Source organism: Labrus mixtus, chromosome 5, assembly GCF_963584025.1.
Source record: "Labrus mixtus chromosome 5, fLabMix1.1, whole genome shotgun sequence".
Lineage (NCBI taxonomy): Eukaryota > Metazoa > Chordata > Actinopteri > Labriformes > Labridae > Labrus > Labrus mixtus.
This window is the reverse complement of record NC_083616.1, coordinates 461,739-479,934: the sequence shown is the minus strand read 5'-3', so window position 1 is coordinate 479,934 and position 18,196 is coordinate 461,739.

Below are 18,196 nucleotides of genomic sequence, written 5' to 3'. Positions count from 1 at the left end.
ACAATCCTAGTAAGGAGTGATTTAGGAACATTCTTAGAGCAACTCTGAGCGAGGAAGAAACAGAAACTTTTATCTTAGTGAGGAGGCGTGGTCGACCCCGTTGCAAGGTATGACACATTTTTTCACAAGCTGTGATTGGTTAATCAAAAAAAATGGAGAAAAAAAGTAAAACATAGAATCTAGTCAGACATTGTGTAATTATGTTTTTACAAATTATGTTTGTACAAGATGTTTGAAATCAGATGCTCACCTGTGCAGAAGCTTCTTCACATGCTGGCAGGTACCTCAGCAGGTAAAGGGTTAATTAGTGATTGGATGCACCTGTGGAGGTAACCACATACAAACTCAACATGCATGATGGATTTAAACGTCTTGATGAATCATTTTTGTCTGTTCAGCCCAACTAAAAAGATTCTTCATGTAGTGTTTGAAGAACATTTCTCCATTTCCTCTTCAGCTTGAGGAACTCTTCATCCTGTTAAAAGTCCTCCTCACTCCTCCTCACAGCTTGACACCTCAGGAGCTCTCCTAAGGGTTAAGACACTTTTTAAATAACTTTCATCTTTACAAGGATCTAGTCTTAACCTTGAGGGGACATTCTTTCCAAATTTTCAAAATTCAATTCAAAATTTCCTGATTCTAAGAATTTTCTTAGAATTTAGGAGTAACTCTTAGTACTTAGGAGGCTTTGTGAATACGACCTCTGATAATTATTAATGAAATTAACTCATTAACTGCTGTTGAAATTTAGTTTCACTGTGCCCATGAAGTGTCTTAAATATCTAGGACAGAGATATTATACTGCTCTTTAAGTTGTATACTGCACACATCTGTAAAGAATTTGTATCTGATAAAGGAGTCTCCTTCAGTGGAATGTTTGCTCAGAGGTGTTGTTGGCAGGATGAGTGATGAGTTGCCAGGAAATGCCTAAATCTAAGATAGGATCCCCCACAGTGGAATGTGAACAAAGGGACCCCTGAGTCCAGAGAGATACCCAAGAACAAGAAACAGATGTCCTCATGTGCCCTGTGACATTATGTATAAATAGCACTCTCAATGTATGTTCGAGAGAGATCATTATTGGCTTCTTGTCTCTCCTGAGCAGACGTGTTCAGTGATTCTGCATCTTGTTAATAAATAATTCTGTTTAAAAGCAAGTCAGTCTCAACGGCAAATTTCTTCATCATCAAACATATCAACAACACATCAATTTTGGCGTCACGGAACAGGATCAGTTGGGGCCTTCTGCAGTGGACGAGAGCTTCAGTGGTTGCATTCCTCCATCACCTCAGAGCGTGAGTGTCTGTTTTTACACACATTGGGGAGCTGATTCTGTCTGAAATTTGGCTCCACTGTCAAAGAACTGAAGTGCAATGATATGTTGATGTTTGGAGTGATTCTCCGTCTAAATTGGGGTTTATTGAGTTAAAAAGTATGTAATTAAAGGGGAATAAAATAAATAAAGAAAAGAGAATAAGAGATAGATAAATAAGAGTTGAAAGGTAATGTTAGAATAAGCGCAACAAGTAACTAGAGACCAGTTAGCTAAAAAAAACTATGCAAGTTTAATAAGGACAGGGCCCGTATCCTTTTAACAGTAAGTCATGTGTAAATTAGACACTGAAGTGAAAGTTGGCTTTAAGAAGTAGTCAAATTGAGTAAAAATGAAAGTAAAACAAAGGGGATCCCTGGCCAGGGTATTTGGATAAATTAAACGTATAATGTAGGAAATACAGAGATTAAATAAAGATGAGAAATAAAGAAGAGAAGTAAAAAGATAAAAAGTGAAGAGAAAGTTTTGAGAAAAGTGGAAAAATGAAAGCGCTGAATAAAGGAAAATGTGTGCATTGAAGTATGCAGTGTGAAGTAATTTGTTAAAAGACAATTTGTTAAACATTTTGGCCAAAGTAAAAAAGTTAGAAGGGAAAATTATAAGTGAGTCGACTTTAAGATTTAAGGTGAATCGCGGTTGAAGCTTGTGTGTGTTTATGTGCAGCTGTACAGCTTGGGTGTGTGTGTGTTACAAGACAGCTTGTGTCTTGTGGGTTGTGCTGTGATTTGGATGTTTTTGAGATATCTGTGAAGCTATGTGTGTTTGATCCGGAAATGTTCTTGTATATGTGTGATTGATGAATAGAATAGATGTATTATTAAATAGGCATATATAGCAGGAGATTGGTTAAAGACGATTTTAGTAACTCATAAGAGGGGACATTTTTGCTTCATCAGTGTTAAAAAACTGATTGAAAATGAGCCTTTGTTTCAGAGGACATTTATATATTCGATTTGATAAAAATATGAGCCCCTCAGAGAATGTTTATTTAATCTGCTAAATACATATGAGCCTAATAAAGGACGTTTATACATAAGTATATATAGTATCTGTTTTATAACAGAAGTGGAGAGTGCAGCGAGGATAGTCTGTACACATTCAGGTAGCAAGATTAGAGAAAAGAACAGAAAAACTTCTGATAAAGTTTAAAACTGCCGGCTGATTGGGGTGTGAATTTTCTTCTCTTTCTGTCTATTTGTGTGTATCAATCAATCAATCAATTTTTATTTGTATAGCGTCAACTCATAACAAGTGTTATCTCGAGACACTTTACAAGAAGCAGGTAAAATACCTTACTCTTTGGCTGTTAACATTACAAAAGAGCAGGTAAAAGACCTTACTTATTGTTATGTTACAAAAAGCAGGTAAAAGACCTTACTCATTGTTATGTTACAAAAAGCAGGTAAAAGACCTTACTTATTGTTATGTTACAAAAAGCAGGTAAAAGACCTTACTTATTGCTGCTGTATGTGTGTGACCACATTATGCTGCGAATTTTGTCTGTTCAAAAGAAGGTATAGGCTTATCTTAAATAGGTGGAGAAGTTAGTTTTAACTATCAGAAGATACATTTTGTATTTGGCTGTTGATTGGGAGAATATTGTGCTGATTTTTGTGTGTGCGTAGACTCTGTGCATTAACTGCACTGGGTTTGGAGACGATATTAACCCTTTGACAGCCAGGTCATACTGGAAGCCCTTTAGAAATTTAGGAGGCGGTCCAAGAGGCGTTGCCTCAAATAGAGAGCCAATTAGATTACTCCTCTTGATGAGGAGTGGAGAGAGAGAGAGCCCTTCCTCCTCTCTCTTCTCTCTGGGGGACACAGAGGGAAAGAAAACACACCCCCGGCAGGGAGACAGCTTTTGCCACAGAAAAATAAAAATAAAAATAAATGAATGACAGATAATGTGTGCATATTTCACTGAATTGTTATTGTATTGTGTATACAAATTCAGAGTGACTCTAAGACACTAAACTTTTGTTTTGTTTCTTTTTTGTCTTCTCTGTTTTTACTATGTTGTGCGAGAACTGGAGGAGATGGAGTGTCTGAATTGGATCAGTCCAAAAGGCAGATGATGAGAAACTTGGCATTACTTCAAAAACACTGGAAGCTTGCAGATGACAGCACGTAGGGATCCTGAATCCAGCTTGATCAAGGCCAGTGCAGTTTTATCCACAAACTCTTTCAACAAACACCTGCATTTCTCTATATGTGAATACATTTATTTATAGTCAACATTTTTGACATATGTTTAGTTTGTTTTCACATATAGGCTTACAGTATTTCTTCTGATACATCACATTGCAATTATTTGGGAGGAAATCTTGGCAACAGACTGACTAATTGAAGCATTTGGTTAATTAATGGAGTATTGATGAGTTGATTGATCATTTGTGGAGAAGTTGATTTGATTCAAATGTGGTTGAGTGCTGTGAATGCTGGTTTCATTATCTGAGTATGGTCTAGCTTGAGAAGGGACTATTTTAAGATGGAACATTGACATTATTGCCATAATTTTTAGATAAACAGGTGTGATTAGATGCATTAGGTGATAAACAAGTGCTTTTGCTTTCATAGTAAGAAGCCTTTGGTCTCCTTTGGGGTTGGCAAATTCATTCGCTTTCAAATGTGATAACACGGTATTTTCTAAATAGTTTTTAACTATTTCAGTTTGACTTATAGTACGAGGAACTAAGAGGGTCATTGTAATGTCAAAGATGGACACCAAAATTAAAAAGCAATCACTTCTGTTGATGTAGTGCAGAAGACGAATCCTCTTGTTAAAAATATTCCAAAAATATCAGAAAAATGGAGCAAGCGTTGGCCTGACATTGAACAGCCTTGGCCAGTGGAAGGGACTTTGAACCCGGATGTGATTAAAACAATACAGGTGCTTGTGTCTACATATAAGGTAAAGCAGAAGAAAGGCAAAAGGGGAAAGAGACGTAAGGAGAAAAGACAAACTGAACTTGGCATTCTGCAGTTGTTTGAAAATGAGGGACAGAAATTGTTAGAAGCTGCAAGAGAAAAAAGAGACAGAAATATGCAAGAAATAATGAAAAATGATAAGGAAGCAGGAAAGTTAATGGAGAAGGTTAACACACCCTTTTCACATACTGCATCAGCAAAGAAGCACCCGCTTTATGAGAAGGAAGTGAAGTTTACTGAGGTTTATCCTCAGCTCCCACTGATTAGACAGAAGGGCAACTATCACATCACAGATGAGGATGAGCAAATAATAGAGAAGGGAAAGGCTACAACGACCATAAAAATGTACCCAAGCTCTGACAGTAAACACAAAAAGACCCGTTTGAGAAGTTGGAGCGGACAGCGGTTTAGACGACTAGACATAAAGGATAACAGTGAGAGTGATTCGGACGAAGCTGTTGGTGGCTATGACCCGGCAGTTAGACGGATGTTGGCTAAAGAGGAGAAAAAAGGAGACAAGCCAGTAAAAACAAGGGATCTAGGAAAGGACGAAACAGATGTGAGCGAGGGTGATGAAGACTCAGAGAGAGAGGATCCTTCATATCTTTACCCGCAAGCAGCCGGTTCAGGGGTGGAAGATGATAGATGCAGCGCTTTAAGAGAGGTTGAGAGAACTATAGATAGATGTCTTTTGGACATAAGTGAATCTACCAGTCCAGAAACCCAGCGAGTATTGGAAAAGCAAATACAGGAATTGCAAATGACACAGAAGAAAATACAGAAGAAGTCTCAAAAGTCTGACACTTTGGGGTATGTATTACGTCCAAGAAAAGAAAAGAGACTCAATAAAACGTGTCCAGTAATTGTGCGAGGTAAAAATTTAGAGTATAAACCTTGGCAAAGTACAGATATGTCAAACATACTTGAAAAGTTACCCACTCTTCAGGATGGAGCACATCCTTGGATTTCAAAGTTAGAAGAGGTTTTGGTGGGAACACAGCCTGCCATGGGAGACATTAAGAGAATCTTGGCTAGTCTCATTGGGGTCCCAGCGATGGAGGAAATCCTGCAGGCGGCAGGCCTTAATAGATACATCACCCACCTCTGTTGAACAGTAAATGGTAACTTATGAACAGCGACCTCATCACGTTACAGGTCAGGTGAGGCAGGCTATACAGCAGGTGCTTCTGGTTTGATGCCGTCCTTCCAGACCTGACCCAGTTTTGTTTTCTATAAGGTAAAATAATCTCCATTGTGTTTGAGGTGGACAGCTCTTGCTACCAAGTGGCTGATATCAAACAACATTGTCAATATATGAGCAAATCTGAGAGTCATTTATAACCCTCCAGGCTTGTGTGTGCGTGCATGTGTGTTTAAAAGATTGTGAAGTAGCGGTGATGCTCTTGGCCGGTGATTATGTCCTTGATGTGGGAGGCAGCAATGCTGATGACAGTGAAATGATAGTCCTTCAGTTTGTCTCTAGAGGGACGCCTCCCAGCATCCAAGACTGTCCTCAGCTCTCCACCACCTGCCTCAGCCCTCAGAAACATCCACTCTAATCATGAACACACACGTTTTACCACAGAGTGCAACAAACTTGATCATTGATATTAACACACTCATGGACAGATGACTAAGAGCTGCAAGGCCATTCAAACCTCACAATATCACAGACAGAAGCTTGTTAATAATCTTACACATGAGGTTGTAAAGGTGACTCAAAGACAAACAGAGCCGTGAGAAAAAAAGCTGGATCCAGGTTCCCTTAGTCCAGGCTGAACCTCATACACATACATCCGTGCCTATGTCCATTTAGATTCTGAATAAGAGGTAACAAAGGATGTGCAAAGGGGTCATCTCATCATGTCACCTCTCGTCACCTTTTTTGTTTACTTGCATTGGATCCCCATTAGTTGTTACCGCAGTAACAGGTTTTCTTCCTGGGGTCCTCACAAACACTACAAGACAGACTGGACACACAAAAACAATATCAATCAAATTCACAACATTAGTGCAGAAAAATAAAATGAAACACAATCACAGACAAACCGAGGACTGATATGATTTATAATGTCCCGAGCACATAGATGGTTACAGCAGTTTACCTAACGAGGAATTAGAACCTTAACTTAAAGCTTTTTGTAACATAACAATGAGTAAGGTCTTTTACCTGCTCTTCTGTAATGTTAACAGACAAAGAGTAAAGTTTTTTTACTTTTACTTTTTGTAAAGTGTCTCGAGATAACACTTGTTATGAGTTGACGCTATACAAATAAAAATTGATTGATTGATTGATTGATTGATACTTCACCCGTTGAAACATGAATCTGTATTGACATTAGGTCATATATGTAGTAGAAATTTGAAATACATTTTGAAGTTGGTGCCTTCTTGGCAGAGAAAAGGCAGAAAGTATCTTTTTGGCTCATGTTGATGAAAGACACCAAATCCCAGAATGCACAGCAACACAGGCCACTCCCACTAAGGTCCTCGATTTTATAATCAGAAATACTTTCCTAATCCCAGAGGGAAATTCGATTGTTACAGTTTCTCCAAAATATACAGTATAGCAGTAGAAATATAGTAATAAAAACATTTACAAACATATTTACTTTCAGATATTTCTTCCAGAATTGATCTTGGAAATTCCTGTCAGAAAACAGACTCTATGTCTGTGTCTATAGGCAAATAGTGAGAGCACAGACACTACCAGTCCGCCCCAGCTCAAGTTGGCCCCGGCTCCTCGTCCTCACCGCCGCAGACAGGCAGGCCTTATGTCTCCGCTGCTGAGCTGGCAGCGGCCGGTGGCGGCCAGCAATATAGCCGCGAGACGGTTGCTGCCGACAGGCCGGTCTTGTGTCGCGGTGGCCCCGGCAGCTAGCAACGGCTCCGCCAGCCGGCAACGGCCCAGGCAGCTAGCGGCCTCGGGAGCCGCCGCTATAGTTATATTTTTCCGCCATTATCAGCTTTCTCCATAGAGCCTGTTAGCATAGCTTCCAAGCAATATGGCGGACGTTAAGTTTCGATTCTGGGAGTGAGTTCCCACCCACTGATCTGTGATTGGTCTGTAGCTTCAGTGGTCGAAATATGAGGAAATAGCGTTGTAGTTTCACCCTGTTAACCACAACAGCTTCCACTGACTCAAAAATCATCATTTTGCGTCACTGGAAGCTCCTTTTCAGACTCAGAAATACAGACCTTTCCCGTCTCAGGGGACAATGAGGGTGGGGTGCACGACCATTCATAAATACTACCAGGTTTCTAATGATACAAAGCTTAATGCAAATGGATGAAGTATCCCTTTAACCAATCAAATCAGTCATTCATATACACAACTCAACTTCAACTTTATTTGTCCCCTACCTGCGGTTGGTTTCACAGCGAGGCATCACAGGACAGAAAAAGACAAAATACATTTAAAAAGCTAACACGGTAAAATATACAATCTTGAGATGAATCTTTAGAATCTTTAGAAGATGTAGAAGCATTCGATAACGCTGGTGATCCTTGACTGACGGTCTTAATACGTATTTTCATGAATTCATTCATCTTGATAATTTTGTGGATATATCTTTGAATTGTGTCAACCATCTTAGGGTAATTCTTCTGTTGGGTCTGTGAAGCTGTAACCTTATATGGTGAAACATGTAAATTGTAGCAGATCTATGTTTGGATAGGAGCCAACCATATGTTGTCAATAACTGTTTGCTAGACAGAGAGTCTACATCTGTTAAAAATCAAAATCAGTGTCATGTCATCTTTATTGCTTTACAGTGATGTACCCAAATGGAATGGAATTTGTGGGCTGTACCTTCTAGCAGAAAATAAGCAACACTGTAAAGATGTTTCCCTTTGTAACTTTGCCCATGCTGGCCACTTGGCCAATGATTGTCAATGATTGTGAGATCTTGGTCAGCATGGGTCAGCGATGGTCTACACTTTGTCAGCCATGTGTGTTGTGTTTCTGTGTTGACTGATCATGGCTGAATAAATCTAAGATGATCCACAGTCTGTTTCACGATTTCATTTTTGTCCATCTACTACAGAAACAACCCCCACCTAACAGACAGTCTTAGCAGCAACCATTAGAATAAACTTGCAGAACAAACTGATCCATTTTTAAAAAACTGCGTTCATTAATCTCTTTCTAAAAATCATCTTATTAGTGATTTTGGTTATAAATGTAGTGGCAGTTTTAGTCCAGTCGCCCCATACATGACCGTTCTCTTTGAAGCATTGGGGTAATGTGAAGCGCCCAATTAAGGCATAATTATATCTCATATTTGTGTATCTAAGATTGGAGTATTAGTATGTTTGGTTTCTAGATGTATCGCTTATTTCGGCACGAGGAGCGAGGAAACATGAGACCAGCCTTCCCGGAAGTCTTTCGGCTGTACGCAATTACGTCGATTTGCGCCGCCCTCACAGCTGGCCAATATAAATACGGGGAATACCTTTGCGACAGCTGATACTTCAAACATGGAGGAACAACACAAATGTAAGTGCTTGTTATTTTAATGTCTGTTAATATGCCAAAGCACGAATGTGGGGAGCCGTCATTACACAGGATTTCATGTGCAAAAAATATTGTCTGCCATTTGGGAAAATAGTTGGGAGTTGTAATTAACACCTTAAATAGCCTAGAGCAGTTTTCTGATCCTGAATCTGTTTCTGGTGCAAAACATGATAAAGGCTATGGGAAACTCGGTCAAAGCCACCCAACGTCAGTCTGATTGATATAACCTGTAGAAAACAAAAATATGTCTGGAATTTTACAACAAAAAAAATCGAATGTATTTGCAAATGAACACTTATCTCCATGTCAGATTTGCATTAGTTATCAAATCCCTGTTATGGAAACTCCTGCCTATTTAACAGTTTTGAAAATAATAGTCCATCTTCCCATTTCACGGTTCACTTTTGCCATTACATTACCTAATCATTTTCATCTCATTAACTATTGTGCTTGAAACAGAAACCAATTTACAAGCGTTCATGTGGCTGCCACTTTAGCTGCTCATTTAAAGGAGCAGGCTGTCACTGATACAAACCAATCATTCATTGATCTGCATGCTCTGTGATGAAATATTGTATAGTGGCCTGTTGGCTGCCCTTTACTGACGGCTCTGTTTAACTTTACAGGGACCGATGATGATATTAGAGCCTTAATTCATTTAAGGACTGAAAACGATCACTGGGAGGAGGCACACAGCCAAAAAGGCGGGGGGCGGGTGAGTCCGCAATGTTGACCACTTTCGCCATGCTATTCCTCTCACCAGCACAAGCATCACAGGCGGCCTTCTTCGCCACCAGTTCTTTGCCGTCTGCTTGGTGGGTCAGGGTCTTAAAAAGGTGTGTTTTGAGCTGTGATTAGAAGGTGGGGAGAGAGTTGATGTCACAGATGGTTAGTGGGATGGGGGGCTGCACAGCTAACGGCTCAAGGCCCCGTTAATGAAAGGCGGGCAGGAGGTGTGGTGAGGAGCCTGGAGGAGGCAGAATGGAGGGTCCTGGAGGATGTGAAGGAGATCAGAAAGGTACGGAGGTGCGAGGTTATGGAGAGTCTTGAAAGTGAGAAGGAGGATTTTAAAGTCAAGGCGATATTTGACAGAGAACTAGCTGCACCTTATTTCCGCTCAACAATATTTAAACATCTCACTCATTTTAGTGATTTGATAGGCAGAGTTTCTTCGTAATCTCTAACTAAAATGTTTTTCTAAATCAGTCCTCTGGGGTTGTATTATTTTCCTTATGGCTATACTCTGCTCCAACATTAGATCATGAACCTTAATCAACAACAACCACACACGAGTTGAGTTTCAAAATTCAAGGACAAAAAGGGAGGAACACATGGTGTACAGATGGCGCTGCGTGCAGGTTGCAGTTCTTTTTGACGGGTTTCAGATATTTGCTTGCTGAACATGTCTCCACTGGTTTGAAACGTATACTGGAACCAGATGCAGTGCAGGACTCGGCTGACAGCAGACCTTATTATCGTGACCTTTTATTAAAAGTCATCCCCTGGCTGTGGGTTATCCCTCATAAGGTTTGAGGTTTCATATTTCTGTATTATGTGGCTGCCCATTATTCCAGTCCATTACACCTACAATAAAACATCTGTTATTGCTCTATTGAGCGACCGGCTCTCAGAGGAGACATAGACTGTCCCGAGGTGATCTGAACTAGATTCCAGCCGGAGCCAACAGCTGGTTGGTTTGGCAAAAAAAAAAAAAAAAAAAGATAACAAAGGAAAGAGCGAGGGGACACAGCGAGCCTGGCTCTTTCCAAAGCATCATCCCTTCTTACACAAGAAACTGAATAAGTCCAGTTGAATCTGGTAATAGAGTTTTATTCCTCACAGGAAATAAATGTAAACAAATGGCTAAAATCTTAATCATAAACTACTCTTAAAATGGTCTGGAAACTCTGACTCTTATTTTTATAGATAAAATGATAGGAGTACGGACTGGTTGGCTTTCCTACAAATACTCAGAGCATACTGGAAACTGTTGAACATTAAGTAGTCATTTAAAGAGTGTCATGTCCAGCTCTGTGTCTTAGATTATCTTTTAATTTCTACTTATATTATTTCCTGTTTTGAGTCACTAACCTCTCCTCTCATTTCAGATCCTTCACTTCCTGCCCTCATGTGTTTCCCGCCTGTGTGATTGTCTGCCCAGCCCTGATTGTTCCCAGCTGCGTCTCGTTGTCTTCCCCCTCACCTTAGTATTTAGTCTGTGGCTTCCCTTCGGCCTGTTTCAGCTTGTCTTTGACTTCTGTGTAAAGCGTACCATCCTTTTGTTTCTCTCGGATAACTTTTGGAATTGACTTCTCCTGTGTTTTTTGACTTCGACTTTGCCTGTTCCCTATTTTGGATTCTGTCTGCTTGTCAAAAGTAAAGACTGTTGTTTTACTTGTGAGTTAAATTACCTGTGGATTTTTTACAAAGAGGACATATTATCCCCCTCCTCCATCTTTTCAAACAGTCCCCTGTGGTCTAAATGAAACATGTGTGCTGTGCTTTGGTCAAAATATAACATGAATCAAGCACCAGAGGAGGTTTGTGAGCTGTGATAAACCAGCTCTCTCAGAACGCTCCGTTTTGGTGTGTGTCTCTTTAAATGCACAGCCAACTGCTGATAAACTCAGCTTAGCATAGAGAAAGAAAACAGAAAAAACACAAAGCCAAAATCTATACAAAAGGGAAAGCCCCCCTACTGACTTCTCAAAAGCTCAGATATTAACACCATCTTATCTAGAATTAACAGATATATTCTTCAACTCTCTTGAAAACCATCATACAATACAAATCATTGTATCATTTCAGAACCCTTGTTTTTCTTTGACAAACAGTAACACACACACACTGTGCCTTTCCTTCTTCTCCTTCATCCTGCTCTTGTCTCTATGTGGTCCATATGGACCGCAGGTCAGTATTCAAAGAGACAGAGAGTGAGCATTAGAAGTACACTGATGCTTTGGTCTGTCCCTGTCTGAACTTTATTGAAGCATCTGGAAACACCTGGTATACAAAGGGCACTTCGTTTTATCTCTACATCACAACTGTTGTTCTGTTTGAGGTAAAACAACCCGGCACTCCCTTGTAAGTCTAAATACTGTCAGTTTTTCTCCGTACGCCAAAATGAAACTATGCACACAGCAAGCTTGAAGAAGTATCAACAACATCTCCATCTGTCTCCCTCAAAGATCACAGCTCTGCAGATCTCTGAACACAAACTGCATAATTTAGCACACTTTGTTCACTGAGAAACACTGGCCTTCAAAATAAAACACCCTGATTACCAACTAGTCTCACAAGGTCACATTTATAAGTCCATCACACGATGAACTGTAAATGTTTCAGGACAAAAACCTCACTTCACTTCACCTAAACGATAAAAAAGGAAACTTATTTCAACACACTTTGAATATGTAACACGGCCTCATGAAGCCTAAACATACATGAACACTTTTGATGGGTGTGTTCTGAATTTATCATATGATTGTTTATCTGATGCTCTGTAAAGCAAGATAATCAGGCCGACTGATTCCCCTCTTCAGACCAAAGAAATGTCCGATTATGTGATGGTTCTAAAGATGATCTTGGCAGATGTTCCTGTGGTGGGAGGTAAATATTTAACATGTTCAATATTTTGGATCAGAAATCGTATTGTGTGGGGAGAACACTAGTGTTGTAGTTAAGACCACATTGACCAGGACCAGAGTGCTCTGAGACAAGACCAAGACATGTAGGGATCGAGACCGAGTCAAGACCAAGACCAGGATGAGACCGGGACAAGACCAGGACAATAATTATCACTGAAAAGTCATCATCTTGTGTGCAGGGGGCGTGTCACTCACTTAGACCGGAACACCGGGAAGGTTGTTTCATCTTGACAGATATTTATGGAGTTTTGACAAAGTCATTCATTCTCTTCAGATTTTGTGTTTAGACCAAGCGGCAACCTGTCTTGAACAATGAAGACAATGTGGAAGTGCAAAATCCTGCAGTTCCTCGAGTGTCCACTAGAGGCTGGCTGCAGAAGCACAGGAAGTCACATACACACCCATTCTAAAAAGCCTGTTTTTACAGCAGAGATTAACATGTTTACAGCCTGGTTCAAAAAACCAAATAGGTGGGGCACTGGTGGGGCAGTGGTTAGTGCGTGCGCCCCATGTATGGAGGCTGACTCATCAGTTTTGATTTGTTGAAGGATAAGAGTTATTCACAATAAGGCGTGTAGCTGACCTGATTGACAGGTGGGCGTGGTGTAACGATTTGTCAGGAGTTTAAAACCCGCCTCAGCTCCAGCTCTCAGCCTGTTGTTAGGTTGACTGAAAGTTAGACTGACCCCCAATTCACACATACTCCGTGCGCGCCGCGATCCGTCAGCGCCACGGTTTTGCTCTGTCGGACGGTCATATTCTGTCCAGTTTGACGCTTGCCTGCAGCGTACTCCGGCGAAAATAGACTCGCTGCGTATTTGAAACGGAGCAGAGCATAGTGCCGGCGACGGACCGCAGCGCGCCCTGTGTGAACACAATGATTGACTAGAGTGGAAGCTAAGTACAACGCTAAGCTGACGGACCGCGGCACGCACGGAGTATGTATGAATTGGGGGTGAGACAGCATTTCCAGCATGGAGACTGCCATCGATAGGACTCCAGCGCCCCCTGCAAGAACAGACGGGTGACCTCACTCAGGCTTCATCCTTATAATATATATATATAATATTTGCAGTCTATAATTTAGACTTTTAAGAAGTTCAACCACATTAAAGTTTGTGAAAAGCTGTCATAGATTCACTGCCATGTAGGTAAAGAGCAAAGATTGAAGAGTATAAGTGACTCAACAAGTGAGGGAAAAAAAGGGTAAAAGCTTAAAAGTACTCACTTTGAAGATTCACAAGGTCAATGACTTATTTTTCCTTTAATGGCATTGAATGGAGAAAGAGAGCAATGAGAAACAAGTTAAACAGCACACGATTCAGATACACATGGCTGAGTAAAAAGAGATGAGTTATCTTTATTAGATATGTTACAAATGTACAGTATTCAGTCACATATATCATCCGACATAGAGTGTCACAAAGCAAGGTTTCATTTACTTTCATAGTCCAGCACATTGGACCTAAAAACCACTGACTTTCAGCTCAGAGGTTATGTGATAAATTTAAAAGACATGTTGGAGGAGCAGTGATCTATGATGTCCTATACTGCTGAGGAACATGTCCTCAAAAGAGGACATCTGTTATTAAGGAGATCTATTATCCTCACTTTCACCTTTAATGATGTCAGTCTGGGACTCCTGTTGGGTAGCGTTGTGAGACGCTCCTTATTGATCTGATCCTGGAATCAGTAAAATCCCTCATCTCAGCCTCTGCCTGAAACACTTTACTTCAGCTACTGTCTCTTTAAGGCCTGCCCCTTCCCACGTGCCCACTCTCCTCTGATTGGCCGGCTCTGTTTGCAATCGTGGGGAAGTTTGAGTAATGATGCTTTAATGTGCTGCTCGGGTGGTCCAAGTTTCCGAGTTAGGAAGTTGTTCTTCTAACTTCAGTGTGTTCAGCGTGTCCTACAACTTCGCTACAGGCTTTGCTTTTATACGTCGGCAGCAGAAACTGACGTCAGGATGTGGATAAAAGTGCCTTCATGTATCTGACACATCGGAAAATCAGTTTCCGATTTAAAATACAAATGTAAACAACAACTCGGAAACTCGGGACAAAATGAGGGTGCCCGACTTGACGTCATAATCGTCATCACATGGGGGGGCAACATACGTTTTGTTAATGTTTAGATACTTTAATGTACGTATTGCACATAGATGCACATTTGCTCAAATATAACTCATAACACATTCATACATCTTTTGGAAACATCAAGGCTTTTTTTTGTAGTTACATCATTCTGACTCTCCGAACTGAAACCATGTGAACTGAAGTCGCCAACTCGGAAACTGGGACCATCTAAAGAGCACACGAATACAGCACAAGTCTCGCCAAGTTCCCGTTACGTCTCGTTCAGAGCAGCAGGAAACCACGTCGAGGATTATGCCAACAACTGTGCATGTTGTGTTTAAAGTTGTTTTGCCGACGTTTAGTTTGAACATCCAACATGGTAACATTATATATTTTGAAAGATGGACCAGCTGAATAGATCTCCTTTTTTTTTTTTCCAACTTATTTTTTATTTCAATTTTTGGCACAGTACAGAATAAAGAAATTACATTAAAAAAAAAAAAAGAAAAAACGACACCTACAAAGAAAAAAAAGCAGAAAAACACACATACAAGACACCCTGCCCTAGGTGCACCCCAGGTGCTCCGTCATACCAGACCGTTTTAATTTAAATCTTAAATATTGTAAAAAAAATAAAATAAAATACAGTCAACAGCACGGTGACCAGGAGGTACATGCCCGTTTTGAGTTTGACGAGGCACTAGTGATACATGAAGAATTCTTTACTGGCACAGAGTCGGCATCTTTCCTCAGAGCTACATCTTCACTAAGGACACACGGCTCTGTGTCATGATACTGTACAGTACATTCATCCTTGGATAAATAATTTTACAAACACAACACAGATACAGATATTTTAATACCACTATTCAAGGTTGGTTCTTTTTTTTTCAGCTCACAGTTCAAAAGACACATTTCAAAAGGTACAGCAGATCCACAGAACAGACGGATGGAAAGCTTGGTGTTTGTTTAAGATCAAGAAAACCGAAGACAGAGAGAATATTCACAAAGCCACACAACACTGATAACACACATCACATCTCTTCACATTGAGAAGATACTGAAGCTCTCGTTCTCCACTGCACTAAAATGAAATATTTGCAGGGTACGTTTGTTTTGACCCGTACAACTGATCACATTTTCTTTGTGTACTGAAGCAGATGATGTCAATTACCACAGACAACAGATCGCTCAGCGGTATCGATGTGGCAGTCCAATCCTCTCCCTGCTTTGTGATCAGACTGTCAAAGTATTGGATCACACAGGTAGACCGTGAGGATGCCAGAAATGACAAGCAAGTATGACTGCAGGCTACTCTACTTACAGATACACTAGATAGGCCAACAGACTGGTTTCACAATGACCTGCGAGCACATGTATGAGTGTGTATGACGGTGGTTTCTGCTGGTTGCACTCTACACTTCTCTGCAGTAATTAGCATGATTGTAGAGTGAAGGATGGATTGTTGCACAGGAAGATGATGCTGATGAGGCTAAACACCCTGCTGTGTAGTCTGCTTAGCGCCTCTCGTCAGCAACAAGCTGACATGTTTTGTCTCCATCGCAACAGCGCTCATCAGCGAGAGCAATGAGTGTGTGTGTGTGTGTGTGTGTGTCAGTATAAGTGTGTGTTTGTGTGAGGGGGGTTAGAGAGGTAGAGAGAAAAAATGGTTCTCTGTTGTATGCTCGTTTGAAGGAGCACTCATTGAACAAAGTTGATTATGAATTCATTTAAATCCCAGCCTCTCGTCCACTGACTCCACTTGACCCCTCCAAGTGACGGAGGATGGGGGATCATCCTATAGAGAACAAACCATATGACGTATTTTTGTAGGCCAACCAGGAAGCAGCATCTCCATGGGGTCTGTTGAGAATTCTCCTATGGGATTTTTGCATTTCATTTTGGATCATTGCAGAAAATAATCTCTGTGACAAACACACGTTTCTGAAGCGTAGGCGTTTTGTTCAGCAGGATAATCTTCACAGATGAACACCATTTTTATGATGTTTGAAGAGTTAATGCAGCCGACAGAAGTAAGAAGCTAACGCAATGCTAAAGCTAACTACACCACGGTCAGATGATTGTAACGTCACTAGCGTTATGCTTCAGACGATCTCCGATAAACTAATCCACGTATCTTAATAAATAGTTTACTAACATAATATTCACCTTAACCTAAAGATTAAACCTACAGGAGACATCTCAGATTAGTGAGAGAGTTCCCGTCCTCTGTGTCCGGCGTGATGACGTTTAATGTCCCCGACAACCACTGTAGTCACATTTAGCCACTTGTTAGCAACCGCCTTTTTAAAGACGCGGAAAAACTTCAAAATTGTTCACTGAGAAACAGAGCTCAGATTTCAACAGTGAAATTTGGTTGAATAAGAGTGACATCATCCGAAGACCGCTTTTTCAACAGGCTAAAATATTGTTAAAACACCAGCATGTCAGAAGTCGTGATGCGCCGGTCTCTAAAGAGCCGGGCCATATCCGAATTGCCAAGTACCTACTCAATCTTTCAGTAGGCAGTAGGCAGTAGACAGTACCTACTATCCGTGCTGTATACTGTTAGTACCTACTATTCAGTAGGCGCGCACAGTAGGCAGATATTTGTCCCTACTTCGTCTGATTCATTTAGTAATAAAGTGACGTCATTTACGTTTCCCGAACCGGCCGCATTCACCCGTTTTTTTTTTTTTTGTTTAGCTTTATTCAAGAAGAGTAATGCGCATATACAGTCAGATAAACAAAAAACAATATCACAATGTAAATCAAGTAAAAGGCAGATTAAATAACTAAATCACATACAGTAGCCTTCATAAAGAAAAGTTCAAATGAAAGACAGTAATATAGAGAATATAAAGTAAAATAAACCAATAAAGATGTATTTAAATAGTGAAATCATTATTTAAATAGAGGGGGAAAGGTTTTATAATAATGCAGACATTTGTTTTATTTCCTGTTGTTAATTAAAAGTAGTGATTTCAGTCGGGACTTTAACTCTAAATAAAAAATTGATTTAATTAATCCACGCTCGTTTGTTTTGATTTGGAGAAGTGACGTGAAGTGACGATTTACATTTAATTTCGCACAGCATTGTGGGTGGTAAAATTCATTCATTTCCTGAAAGCACGCATCCGATCCATACTGCATAAAACCCGGAAGTTAGTATCCATACTGAAATGTACGTACTGCCTACTGAACTGTGGCTATTCGGAAAGGGCCCCGGTCTCTTTGTGAACGATGGGAGCCATCTTTCTTTCTCTTTTTGTTGGTATTTTTTCACACACCGCTTGGCTACAGGCACATATAGTGCTCGCACTATACAAATACTCTGTATTTGACCTTTCTGAGTCTGGTATAACAATAATGTTTTATATCAAACATGTGGAATAGTGTTATTCTGGGACTTATATGGTTTAGCATAATTCAAACGAATAACTCAAGTAAAAATAAATGCACACATGTCAAAACTTTGGTAAAAGTATCTGATGTAAAACAAATTTAAAAAACCTAAGAGGTTCCAAATGAAGAGCCATTTGGGAGCTTGTATATAACTTGATTCGAGCCAAATGATCCAGATCGCCAAAGAGAGATGTGATTCTACAAACCACGGCAGTTATCAACATGACCATATATGGGCCTTGCTGGGAGTATCGAGCTCAACAGTGACCGCTCACTTTTTCGGTGGCTCTGG